Genomic DNA, 14824 nt, shown 5'->3' on the forward strand with positions numbered 1-14824 from the left:
TTCGCTGCTAAGCTGTGCGGCGTCAGAAGCGCTCGACATCGTGCATTTCACATTTGGGGTATACCATGCAGATCTTAAGAGCATGCTACACAAGTTCGCGAGTCTCTTCAAGGGTATCGGCAAGCTGAACGCAGACCCCATTCGCTTGCACATCGACAAATCCGTAAGGCCGACAGCCCTCAAGCACCGCCGAATTCCATTTCACCTGAGGGCACAAGTGGAGGCGGAACTGCAACAGCTAATGGACCGAGACATCATCGAACGGGTAGAAGGGCCCACCCTGTGGGTTTCACCCATCGTAGTGGCCCCGAAGCCGAAGCAACCAGGGGCTGTACGCATCTGCGTAGACATGAGGCTACCCAATGCTGCCATCAAAAGAGAGCGCCACCTCACGCCCACCCTGGACGATATCGTTGGAGAACTCCAAGGCGCCAAGGTCTTCTCCAAACTAGACCTCAGATCCGGCTACCATCAACTGGAACTGCACCCCGAGTCGAGGTACATCACTACGTTCACAACGCACGAAGGATTGTACCAATACAAGAGACTCAACTTCGGGATCTCATCCGCGGCTGAGGTCTTCCAGAACGCAATAAGAGGAGCGTTCTCCGGCCTGAGGGGTGTCATTAACATGTCCGACGACATTCTGGTCTTCGCCAAGTCAGAGAGCGAACACCTTAAAAGGCTGGAACGCACGTTTGAGAGACTCCAGGCGGTAGGTCTTACGCTACACCAAGAAAAGTGCGAATTCCTGAAAGATCGGCTGGAATTCTTTGGGTTCACCTTCCATGCGAACGGCATTTCACCTGACCCCGGCAAGGTAAAAGACATAAGAGATGCGCCTCCGCCCACATCTCCTGCAGAAGTTCGGAGCTTCCTGGGGATGGTCAATTACTGTGGCAGATTCATCAAAGACCTAGCCTCCCTATCAGAACCATTGAGAGCACTCACCAGGAATGACGTACCGTGGCAATGGACAGCGGCAGAACAAAGATCATTCAATGCCATCAAAGAGGCCCTGTCAGAGCAGGAGACGATGGCCTACTTCCACCCCAGCCGGGAATCAGAGATCGTGGTTGACGCCAGCCCCGTAGGTCTAGGGGCAGTCCTCATGCAGGCCGACGAACTGGGAGCGATGAGACCCATTGCCTACGCTAGCAAGGCCCTCACCGACACGGAAAGGCGCTACTCGCAAATCGAGAGAGAGGCCCTTGCCATCCTGTGGGGATGCAAACACTTCAGGATATATATCCTCGGCAAACCCGTCGTCGTGGTCACTGACCATAAACCCCTGATTCCCATCCTGTCAGGCACCTCCTCAAAGCCGCCTCCCCGGATCGAAAGATGGATGCTATCGCTCATCGAATACAGCGTCAAGCTGGTGTACCGCCCGGGCACCCACAACCCCGCAGACTACCTGTCCCGCCACCCCGGTACGAGGGACGCCCAGAATCCGGTAGAGCTCTCTGACGCGGCGGACGCCGTGCATCTCATCGTCGAGTCAGCCCTGCCAGTGGCCCTGTCGAGGGAGAACATTGCAGATGACTCGAACTCTGACGAAGCATTCTTGCGAGTGAAAAGAGCGGTTGCCACAGGGGAATGGCGAGACGTCCTCCTGAACAACGCCAGAAGACACCCAGAGACGCAGAGGGACCTGCAACTGTTGTGGAAGGCTCGACATGAGCTCTCAGTGTCCACGGATGGCCTACTGCTACGAGGTGACCAGATCGTGATCCCCAGATCCCTGGTCACAAGGGTTCTCCAGCTAGCCCACACAGGACATCAAGGCATGGCCAAGATGAAGGCGCGCCTGAGGCTGAAAGTCTGGTTCCCCGACCTGGAACACCGAGTGACCGAGTTCGTAAAGGCATGCATCCCTTGCCAAGCCGCGAGTCCGGCTGAAAAGAGCCCGCCCATCCAAGCCATGCCACGGAGCGACGTGCCGTGGGGTACTGTCCACGCAGACTTCGGCTCGACCGGCAGAGGCCTACACTTCGTAGTGGTAACAGACCAGTGGTCAAGGTACCCGGAGGTGGAGCTAGTAAAATCCACCGCCAGCGATCACACCATCCTGGCCATGGACAAAATCTTCGCCACCCACGGCTTCCCGCTCGAGATCTGTTCAGACAACGGCGCTACATTCCAAGGGCAGCGTTTCGCCAGATACTGCGCAGAACGAGGCATCAAACACCGTAAAGTGACCCCACTGTGGCCAAGAGCCAATGGAGAGGTTGAACGGTTCATGCGGACCCTTAACAAAATTTTTCGCATCTCCGTCAATGGAGGGGAAGACCTGCGCCATAATCTGATCAAATTCCTCCGTGAGTACCGGTCCACCCCACATCAGTCCACCGGAATCGCGCCCGCCGAAGCACTATTCAAGCGCATACCCAGAGGGCTGATACCGGAAGCGGGAGAGCGACGCCCGGGGGTGATTGATGACACACAGGTGGCAGCGGACAGGGCCGCGAGGAACGAAAAGGAGACAGTGAGGCGGAGGCTGCCGGAAAAAGAAATAGCGGTAGGAGACACCGTCCTGGTCCGAAACAGGAGGCCAGAGGGGAAACTCTCAATGACATATGAAACACACCCGATGGGTGTTACCCACGTCAAGGGATCCATGGTCACAGCGGCGAACGCGCGTGGGACAGTGACCAGAAATGTGTCCTTCTTCAAACGCATAGGACCAGTAACCTCTGAAGAAGAACTGGACCCTGGCCAAAGGCAGGCGGCAGAAGCACCACCAGAGGACGTCGACACGCCCGGAGACCCTGCGGAGCCAGAGAATGTCGAACGGGGACCGCCCAGGTACCCCCGCAGAGAGGGGCGCCGCCCTCCACAAAGGTTCCAAGACTTTATTATGGACTCAGCGACCTGAGCAACAAAAGTCTGTTAAGTATACAATGTTTGAGCCACGTTGGCCCCATGTTTGATGGTTTGTTGTTTGGGGGGAAAAGGAGGGATGTTGTGTACGTAGTACACAGTATGCGCATGCGCGGCGTGTACACCGCGCATGCGTAGTTGATAATAAAGGCGGCGCCCGGCAGTTGGGGCCGGAGCGCCGGGACGAGCAGTCGTCTCCGTGTCTGTTCCTGCGCGGCGTTGCTGCGCGCAGGGCCTGTACGCCATAGGGGCCCGCATGACACCGGCGGCCCCCCCGATCATCACAACATCCAGGCCTGAAGAGTGGACTAGGCTGTGTTAAGGGTCTTGGTGTAAGTTTCGTAGTTACCAGAGAGTGGGAGTAGGACTTGGGCGTCATCAGCATATTTCGTGTAACCTATGCCAATGGAGTCTAGGATGTCAAATAGAGGCTTAGTGAAAATGTTGTAGAGAGTGCAAGAGATACAGGATCCCTGAGGTACTCCGCAGTGGATGCTGACGGCAGCTGTACAGACCTTATCTGAGAACACGCTCATGGCTCTTCTTTGCAAGAACTAGGGGATCCACGCTGTGACATTGGGTGAGAAGTGGGCTGAGGAAATGAGGTGATGACACAGAATGTTGTGGTCCACTAGGGCAAATGCAGCTGATAAGTTCAAGAGGAGGAGTATGGCAGACTTGCCTGCATCCTTTTTAGGGATAATTCTCATAAATGTGCTAATTCCCTCTGCCTTTGAGCCCAACAGCTCTTTTGCTAAACTTTGGGGCTTTGAACGTTTTAATTCTGTTTGTTTTCTGTGTTGATTTCTAGGGTTATGGAGTTTTAGACAACTCCATATGCATCATCTTTTCACTTGTCACACAGCACCCTCAGTGCAGTGACAAAGGGGAGCCTTTTAGGCTGTCCCAAGGTTTAAATACCTTCTCTGGGATAAACTACTGTTTCCCAGAGAAAGTAAAGTGAAATTGACTGACTTTTCAAATTCCTAGACCCTGCACACCCTATCTTACAATAGAGTACTGGAGGGGTTACCTAGTATCCCCTATGTCTAGAAACTCATGTAGCAGTCAAATGCTACCCTTTCTTCTTGAAATGGCTGGTGGCAGTGGTTTTACAACGAACTACCATGATTTTTCCCGACCTCGAACACTGGTAAAGAAAAATCGCGGGAGCATGTTTTTCAAGATGCCGTCTGAGCCCCCTTTGTTTAAACAAGTCCCGGTCTTCTTTCTTCGCCGTTTGATTTTAGAAAGGTCCTTCCAGAGTTTGTCTCTGCGTGCCAAACCAGGTTTGGTCCCTTTGTTCCTACGCCTTTGGCGGGCTTCAGAACTGAAGACCGCCTCTGGTGCCCGAGTGTCTGGGGTGGGCAGGAAGTGAGGGAGGTGCCCAAAACTCTGTGTGCTTAGTCTCCTAGGAGACCCAAATGCACTCTGGCATGATTGGCTAGCTGACTGTATGGCAAGGACAGCCACCCTGCTGGGTGAGTGGCAGCTAGGCTGGAATGAATGGAGAGAACTGAATAAAAGGCAAGTCTCCTGGCTTGGAAGGCAGAGTCGACCACTGGAACGAAAGAACCGAAGATGAGCTGGAAGAGGACAGCTGCTTGAACTACTGGACCATTGGTATGCCCGGTGAAACCCTGCTGCAGGTCCGAATCGCCATGTTCATCTCGACAGAGAAGCCCCCACAAGGACGACTTCTCCCTTTGAGTGGGTGGGGCCAATCAACTCGACACTAGGCAACCAGGATACCATTCTCGGAGCTGGTTGTATTTTCCTCAGTGCTGCGGAAACCGAATAACCAGGGAGAGGGACACCAGTTTGTGTGCTTGACTACAGCTACCAAAATTGAAGAATTGCCATTTTGCCAGCTCTGTGACCAGTCCCTGTGCAGTACAGGAGTCCCCCGACGTCCTCCCTCTTGTCCCCACGACTGAGGCTCAGGAACAGCGAGATCTGCAGGAACTGCCAGGAACAGAAGTCTTAAGCTGCATCTTTTTGTTCATCATAAGGTACTGTGAAAACCCGACCGAGAGAACTACCTCTCACTGTGAAAATGCTTGAAACTTTGGCAACTTGCAGGCCTAGTCAGCTTGTGACCCAACAAATGAATCTTTCTTTTCTGAACTGCTTCTGAAAACTTTGGCAAAGACTTTTCTGTTTAACTATCAGAACTGCTTTATCCTATACAAGACTTTAGCCCATTGACTTTTGCCTAACCTATTGCATTGAATCGACTCCTCTTGTGAACTCAAACTATTTACACTGTCTAAGAGTAACTGTAACCATCTTTTTATTTGACCAAATTGTATGGCTATCATATGATTTCATCCATCCAAACAAGAGGAGCCAATTTGAATTTTTGGTTGAGTACTTATGATGTTTTCACCAGTTATTATATTTAGGGGCCACATTTCTAATGCAACTCTGCTTTTCATCCCAGTTCAATTTTGAGTTTACTTTTAATTGCAACTCTAGCTTTCCGATAATTTTTCTTTTTGTCAACTATCAAATGATGAAATGTTTTTTTTAACTTTAGTATAGTGATGTATAATGTTGTCACCACTTAGAGCAATTGATCAAGGCTAAGGACAGCCTTATCTGCAGGCAAATTCCCAGTTAGCTTTTTGTAATGCCTTTTGTACGTGGTGACGCTTATCCCATAACGCATCGTTTATTTCCCTACTGTCCAACGTAGACCATTTCCCTAAGAATTTGAAGCAACCCGGCAACTCATATACTCGGTCATATATATATATATTTATATATATATATGTCCATGTTTAGCTCCCATCTCAAGGTTGCGTGCTCACTCAGCTATTAAATTGTAATACTACAGGACTGCACCTCCTTCGTGTGGAGGAGTCACTTAAGATGTAGTCTATATGTGTACTGACCTTCCCGTTGGACCATGTGTATGTCAAAGGTCCACCATGTGCTGCATCTAGAGGCAAACAAAGCAAAACATGGCTTCCTAAGAAGCATAACCAAACACAATCATTATTGAGTGAAGTGGAGGCTAACATATGCAGATTTCTGACATTTAAATCGCCAGCTATAACAATATGGCCCCTTGGTGATGTCCCGTGCCACTGCACAATGGCGTCGTCAATAGTGGACATTATGGCTTTGGTTTGTGTACCCCCCGCACAACCCCCCCCCCCCGTGGATCGCATACATTGATGATCAAGATCACATTCGTTTTGTCTTTAGTTATGTGTAATACAGCTGGTAATACATAAGGGGATCTCTTAATATGAGGAAGGGCAGTAAGAGTGTGCTCCAGCCTGGCTCCTATCCCGAGCCCGACACTTGCACAATCCCTAATCGAGGGAACAGCATGGTTTTGTACTATCTGGAAAGCATCTTTAAAAAAAAGATTGGGTACACCAAGCCTCCTGTAGCAGGAAGATGTCACTTGAAATTATTTGTGCTAAGCCTGCAGACTGAAATAAGAAGGAGCGATCGATAGCCGCGTGTGTTCCAGGATATCCATCTCAATGTTTTTCTAGTAGCACGATGTCAGTTGGCTCCATTTAGGATTCTTTCAGGAAACCTGGATTCGTGTTCCAGATTACTATTTACAGACTTGTCCTTCTTAGTTGGGAGAGCGTGTAAGACTCTTCTCTCTGATGTTCGTTCGGCCAGCAGCCATGTTTCTTGCGTAGATTCATATTTTGACACTTCGTCAGGGATGGGCTCCTTACTTTTCCGACAAAGGATGAGTGATCATCCCATTTGTGTGTAAGTAGCTGCATATATTTTGAGAAGTGGTAGTGCTTCCCATGATGGATAATTAAACTTGTTTTATATCCGAAGACCTGATCTGATTTAATCGCGGTATCTGTTGAAAAATCGCCAGGAGCTGAGTCCGGTTCAGAAAGGGGCTTTTATTTGTGGGATCGATTTCCCCCAATATGGCCCATGTGCCAAGGTCTTTTAATGCGCTCATGTCCAAAGGGAATTTTTCATCTGCTATGATATATCCTGTTCGGTTTTCTGTTCCAATCATGAAGGTTTGATAACCGTTCTTATTATCTCAGAATTATTTTTCTGTTTAGTAATTTTTGGGACAGTTTTTGGCTTCAGTTTAACAGTTTGCTGTGTGAGCCCGTTTAGTACTACCTTTCGAACCGACCCATTCGGAGAGGTATTAGTCACCCTTTGTCTACCCTGGGTGACCTCCTTAATGCTGCAGGTGCCTGTTTTCCCTCTGTTGTTTAATTATCATCGGGCACTCGTTTTTGACCTTTTTTGGGGGCCTTGGAGGTATGCACAATTTGAACAGCTTTGATTACTGTTACTGACTGCAAATGTCTTTGTGTTGACGGGTCATGCTGAGCTGCCGGTGGCACAAACATCTCCTCATAGTCCCAATTGTCTTCCAGATCCTCCGGTTGCAATGATTGGATACATGGACATGGGGCAAAGGAAGGGAGAGGCTGGGCCATCACGTACCAACACAGACATGGCCGTGGTTGTTGTAGTTGGTGTATTTTTTAGAATACTTTGTGATTGTATGGGGGCAAAGATTGATTTTTCAGACAATTCTGTCACCTTTGCAAGAGTTTTTTCTCTCATCTTGGCCCTTTGCCAATGCAGCTATCAGCATGGAGAGTGCTTCAACCTTTGCCATTATTGTATTTATGCCATTTAGTATTTGCCTCTCTGGGGGTGACCGGCTCACTCTCCTCTTCATCTCCCTCACTGCTGGTCTCAAAAATGTCAGAAGTGATCGAGAGCGATGTTCGGACAGTTAGATCTGGTAAGTTTGATACATCAATGTTAATATTTGGGCAGGACAGCCCTTTTCTCCACCCAAAGAGGCACACCTCCGTCCCACGCACTTTTTTAATAGTGAGTTGTCTATAGTGTCCGAGTGTGAAAGCTCTGCCGTATCGTCAACCAAAATCCGAGATGTTTGATCATCGCCTTCTGTTCTCCTTACATGGAAGAAATCTGTAATATCAGCTTTCATCTGATTGATTTTGTGGGGTTGTGATGTTTCCTCTGTAGCACACATTTTTCCCACCGCCCAGATCAAGCTTTTTTTTTTTTGGGTTTGCGCTATAAAGCAGTCGCGCTGCGTAATGTAGTTCTGTGATTAGGTGCAGATTTCATTTGTAGAGCGGACCTGTGTTGCATAATCAAAGAACAGGAAGTCTTACCTAAAAGCCGGTGTAACATCAATTCGGACTGTGGCAGTGCAAGGGTACAAGGCACAGGGCAATTCTAAGTACTCCATCTGCTTGACACCAAGACAAGTAACCGCTGTGGCCGGGCTAAAGGAGAAACACACTTTGGGCTCAAAGGGGCAAGCCCATGCAATCACCCTGTGGAAATTCTGATGAAGGGTCCAATACCAAGGCAAGGTGAGGATTGTGCTGAAACGAGAAACGTGCTCAGCGCAAACATTGAGTTGATATGTTTCAAATTGGACGTAACACAGTTCGCCACAATTTAAATGTGTTTTCACAACCCCCAAAGCAGGCAAACAAAAGACTTGGGGCCTCCGTACTCACGATGATGTCAATCCACAGCTGGTCAGTGATAGTCATAAGATGGCAGCCAACCAGCCCAGCAGCCTGCTGACTGCACACTTAGAAGCCACACTTCCTAGAAGGGCCGAGTTGGTCCTGCCAGGAGTTTGAACCCATATCACACGGCATCGTCCAATTCCTGAAGCGAGCGAGGTGTGCATCCGGGTGCCACCTTCAGCCAGATGCTGGCTTCATATGCCCAGGCACTCACTCCATTATTCAGCTATTGGCATCATATGCCGAAGTACTATATTCAGGTACTCTCATCATAGTCCAGGTTTGGCCATGAAAGGCTCATGCACTGACACCGGACACTGGACAGATATGGTCATGTACTCACGTCACATGCAACATAACCATACTACTGTCCTCTCATCCCCTATACTGTGCTGATGTAGATTCAAAGCATTCTTTGGCACCAGCATGTAACGTAACCTACCATAGGTATCCAGTTAATATGTCGAAAAAATCATTTCGAATGACAAGTGTCGACAAAATTATACCTAAAAAAAATGTACAAAAAATCGAATGTCTTATTTTTTTATTTACATGTTTGTTTTCGACATTTTGGCATTCGAAATGATGTAATTCGAAATTGTCACTATAAACCCCTACCATAGCATACCCTAGAACGTCGCTTTTCTTTCCCTCCTTCCAAACTCGTGTTTGGAATGGGCTCCGAGAGGCGCGTTCACTAACGGAAGAGCGCCAGCTACACGTACACGTTCATATGAGAGCAAAATTGTTGACAAAATCGATTATGCAGCAGAAATTATTTTGTGACAGCAACATCTAGGAGAGTGTCCTTCATTTGACATAAACATTAAATAATGAAAATTAATTCCTGTCTGCCACATGATCTAGGCTGCTGTCTGCTTTTACTTTTCAGTACAAGTCACTAAAACGTTACTTAAATTGCAATGGTGCATTGGTGTTGGAGTGGCGGGAATGCAGCGCATGGTTCAAGAAATGGGAGTAACGTGGGCCAGGCAGGCTTGAGTCCAGTGGTTGACCCTGTGCGCAATGTTGTCCAGAAGGTGCCCTGCTGTTAGCGCATGAAGAACTACTGGCGTGTGACTGCCTCATTCCGAGAAAACTGAGCGGTCCACAGGTAAAGGATGCAGATTCTGAAATGCCACATTTCCGAAGGACTGTGTTTCAGCCCAGAAGCAAACCACAAGAAAAAGTTGGATCTCTATATTTCCAGCTACCGTGATCCCGACCAAGAACTCTAGATGATGATTGAATTTGTAGTATAAATATCATAAATGGCCACCAGAGGCCAGCGTTGTCAAGCTTATTTTTACATGCTAATGCAGCACCACATTAACATCTGAATCTGACGCTGACCTTGCACAGTGTTGACAATGCTCTTGGTACATACCCCGATTTAAATCAGAGTACATCCGAAGTAAGTAAAATTCAACGAAGCTACATTTTGTCGAGCTTTCCCCAAAATTTGATGTCATGGTATGTCCTATTTCAACTTTTTCTATGCTCGATTTAAATTAAATTACGAGGAAACTGACGCATTACGCCTAAATGTTTTAATACTGAGGGCCCGATTCTCATGCGGGTGTTAAGTAACGAAAAGGTCGGGAAAAGCATTAACAACCTTTTCGGTACTTAAAACCTATTATGAAGGTGGTGCATTCTTCGGAGGTCGGTATGAATGCGCCATATTCGGCAGTGTCAGATTGGCCTTCGGCCCGTGGCCGGGCCAAAATTGTCCCTGGGGAGTGGGCCGGTTTCTCGCCATGCCTGGGCCGGTTTGGAAGAAAAAATAAATTGTACATTTATATTTTTCAATTTTTTTTTCTTTTTTTCAAAAAGCCTTTCATCCTTCGTAGGTCGATAAATGAGTACCAACGCAAGTTGGGTGATATTGTATGCATATTTGTTCTATAAAAAAGAGCTTAAGCGTAAGTGCTATACAATAACATATTATCATTTGGCCTTGGACGTCTGCTTGGATTCACAGTAATTTAGTGTACTTGGGGACAATGCTATTTGATGCCACTTCCTGTTTTGTCAAGGGCTGAAAGGTCGTGTTTCATTGCTTCCCGGGATGTCACTTTGGGTGGGGTCAAATGACATCACTTCCGGTGATGTCATGAGAGGTCAAGAGGCGAGGGTTGGACCACTTTTTTGAGGTGAGGGGTGGGCCACTTTTTTTTGGGTGACCGGGCCTATTTCTTGTCCCAGTCCGACCTTGATTTTCAGAATATTTGTGGCGCTTGCTAGGATGGATTGGAAACCAACCTAGCAACCGCTACATGCGTTGCCTGCCATTTAAGACGGGTATTCTTGTGGCACTCCTCCACTTTTTAATGTGCATTAAAGTGGGGCACATATATGGTGCCATTTCGGTGCCGGTATTGTGGAGGAGTGCCACAGTAAGCTGGTCGCAGTGCAGGTGGGTGGGCAATGATTAATGGTTGGGGGGAGGGATGGGTGGGTGGTTAATTTGTAATGTAATATTTTGGTATTTGTGAATATTGGCATACAGCTGGCACACTGTTTTAAAGCATGTGGATAACAAATATATCGTTATTTAAAGGCATGGTCTAGTAAAATTTTTTATTGTCCCAACGGGTCGGCCATGTTTTTGTAAGCCTAAGTGGCTCGATTTTAGAAAACTTTCCTATGGACCTTACCCGAGTTTTCGTCCATTAAACGCATGCGAAAACAAGCACCAGGGAGCGGCCATTTTCTGATAATCCTATCTTTTCCCCGATCGCCCTGGCGGACCTGCTTTTGCGGCACTAAATCAATTCCCCCGCCCCTGAGCCTGACATTATCAAAACATTCATATTCCCCGCCTCTCCCCGTGACGTTACTGTGCTGCGTAGGCAAACGCGCCCAGTCTTCTTCTGCGCGACTCCACACAGAACCCGGAAACCAACACAGATCAACTCACAACACAGCGCGCCACAATTCGGAATATGAAACTGTACTTTACAATGAAACAGCAACACGGTACATTTGGTAAAGTACATTTATTTGACATTAAATGTTTAGAGAATATTCAGCAATTGCCATATGAACTCCGGAAGCCATTTATTTTCTTTTATCTGTATCCGCAATAACTGTTCCGTTTCATCTTGAGTCACGCGGTGTTCCTTTATGGTACACAGGGTGTTCATTTTCGTAAAAAGAATCACTTTGGAAGCGCGGTGAACCGCAAGGCTGTTCCATCAACTAGGCACTAGTCCAGCCTAAAGGTTGTTATGTTGCTTCTAGCCACTAGTACAGCGTAAGGGCATGTGGGCCCTTGGCGATCGTCCCATAATATGGTGATCGTGCTCCAGTTGTTGACACGAAGCTGCAGGTGCCTGCTGAAGAATCCATCCGCCGGTGTCTCAAACAGATGGCAGTGGCAGTAAGGGATCAAATACCTGTTATGAAAACAAAAAAATGATAATTAGCCTCGCTAGCCGAACTTCATTAATATTACTCATTTTATTTATTACGGCCGATCAGAAACTATTTGCTTGCAAGGGTAGTTCAATGGAGTATGTTCGTCTCTAAAATCAATGCGAAAAGTAACGAGATAAATCGAGGCCAACACACAATGATAAACGACAGTCTACATGCGTGAGGAATGATATGATATATGATATGGCATTTGTAACGCGCCTATACTCAAGTGTTACTAGGCGTGACGAGGCAGGTGGGGAACAAGGGCATACAGACAACGATCCTACTAGGCCAGGTGTCTTTCCAATTGCGCATGGGGATGGGCTGTACAAGGTTAGTTGAATACAAATTAAATAATAGGGCCAGCTGGTGGCAAGTGCAAGGTAAATGCCGGGAGAAGGGGCTGAAGGATACAGAGACAGTCCCGTAGTGCAGGGAAAAGTGGCTGGGCCATGGAGCGAGATCGGTGAGACCAGAGGACCTGCATGCCCATGTGCCCACTACGAACAGTTTTACTTGCTTTTCCTAGCTCTTCATTCATTCATTTATTCATGCATCCATTCATTAAATCTTCATTCCGGTATAAAAGCGTGTAAAGATTTACTTACATTATATTTGAAATTTCCATTGTGTCTCTTCGTAATGCAGTCTGTAAAACGGACCGTGCTCTTAACAATGATTTTTCGTATACTGACCTAAAACTGAAACTCGATCTAGTTTCTGAATTTTCTGCCTTATCGTCTCTTACGTTATTGCGCACTCCCTTCAAATGTAGTTCTTTCGGCATGGTCCCTGTCTCAAGGTCAAAAAACAATAGACCCTTATACTTCCAGTGCGACTTGTGGGCCTCATCTGGGCGCTGTCATTCGCATTCTTTATTTGCAACATCACCTAGTATAGGCATCTATGAGAACTTGAAGTTTGGAATCCGTCTATGTAGTGCGCCTCAATGTGCAAATGGGAACTGGTTTCTCTCCCAAATGCCACGGCCCGCTTGGCTGGCGCGTTCTAAGTGCCCCGATTTTGTCACCGTTGTCTGCGAGCTTTGCAGCCCAAATTGAGACATTTAATTTTTGGCGGAAGGTCAGGGAAAGTATAAAGTACCACAGGAGTTGAGTTAAAAGTGAGATTTATTGTTTGTTTGTTTTATTATTTGCAATACGCAAGCCTCCCCTCCGTTAACAGTGCGCAGCATTTACATTTACATGAGATGAGACATGAGAAAAATATATACATACACATATGTGAGGTGAATAGAGAGAATTCAAAGATGACACCCAGCTTGTTCGCCACCCATGATGGTGAAGTTAGGGGTTAGGTTTACAGGTACACTGTACAATAACATTTATTTACAAAAAGACAATCGTATTGCAATTATTTAAACCGGGATTTGTACTTCACAATCAGCTGTGCATCGGGTGGGCATGGCACAGTCGCAATGTTCGGTGGCAATGGATCACTGCTCTGTACAGAAACTTCTAAAATTCCATATCTGTGCTTCTCTAACATAGCAACAATAAGGCCTTTCACAAAGTCGAACTGCATTTCATCATAGACTGGTTTGATCACCCATTGCTTACTTCGTTTTGAAAACACCTTAGTGTAGCGAGGCATCCTTACTTTACCCCTAGTCCTAGATTGTTCACGTCCGACATTGCTGTTATGGGCCAAGACCGCTAGTAGAGTGCGATGTTTCATGCCCCGAAAGCTAAAATGCAAGCGCTTTGGCCTGTACTTTAGGCACATATTGTGGAACACCTCCAAATCTCCTGTGTGACAGAATTCTGTCAGTCCTCTCAAATCTCTTGATAGAGTTTTGTCGAAAACAATCTTCTCAATGGCTTTGTGTGTCGGTGAAGATGGAATCAACCACTGCTTCTTCCGTGCCTCCTCTGGGGACAAAGGGCCATGTTCACATTGGTGGAAATCTTCATTTGCTGTCCAGCGGTGAACGTTGGTACAGTGGTGCATCAGTGACCGCCATTTTTCAAGTAGTATTTCCACTGACCCCTCACAAGTTTTTGAGCTCCACCAAAGATGGTTGGTGATAGAATGTGACCACTGCAAAATACTTTCAAAACCTTTTTTTTTTCCTGCAGCCGAGATTTTCTTATTGATTGATTTAGCAAGATGCCATACGTCAAATTGATGTTTAATATGTGGGAACTGCTCTCTCATTGTCTTGGCAATTGAAACGTGTCTATCCGTGGCTATGAGGTCGATGTGCATCCCCCTCGATTGTAGATGTTCCACTGATTTTATAAATCCTAGTTTCTCCATGGCCACTGACGATGTACATTGTGTTACCTGCACGACCACCGAACTCACAATTTTCTTACTATCCATGTCCTGAAAGTGGTAGGTGCAATACTTGGCAGAAAATCCAGGGCTATCGCACTGTCCATCGCCGGCTAGCCTGAATCGTTTGCCTTCGAATGTACTTGCTAGAGACAATTGTTCAATTTTCCAAGCATCACTAATGGCCGGAAACAGATAATCACGTTGATATGTGTAGTACAGCGCTTTAGAAATGAAATGGAGTCCCACAAACTGAAAGAAAGCCTCTAACTTTCTAAAACTGGAGCCACTAAAAAGTGATGCAGCTGCACACAGTAGATTGCCTGCTGGCATTTTCCCCAGCATTGGTTGTGCAGACCATGAGAACCTATGATTTAATCTACAGGCGGCATTTATTTTGACGTTACTGCCTTTTATTTGACGAGTCACATTAATCAATGGCTTCCCACATACATTCCCTCTAATGGAACGCACACATTTCAGCATACTTATAATTTCCATCAAACAACTGTCGAATACAATGTATTTGCTCTCTTTCATTAGACTGTCATCCTGCGTCAACGTTGTTTCGGCCTTTGACGTTGTGGTGATTTCAACACATTGGAAAGTAATATCGCTGTTATCAAGTTCTGATGCGTCTATGGATGCTGCGGCTGGTTCATTCACTGTCATTTCAACATCTA

The sequence above is a fragment of the Ambystoma mexicanum genome, chromosome 4q (genome assembly GCF_040938575.1).
Source record: "Ambystoma mexicanum isolate Mex_15411 chromosome 4q, UKY_AmexF1_1, whole genome shotgun sequence".
Lineage (NCBI taxonomy): Eukaryota > Metazoa > Chordata > Amphibia > Caudata > Ambystomatidae > Ambystoma > Ambystoma mexicanum.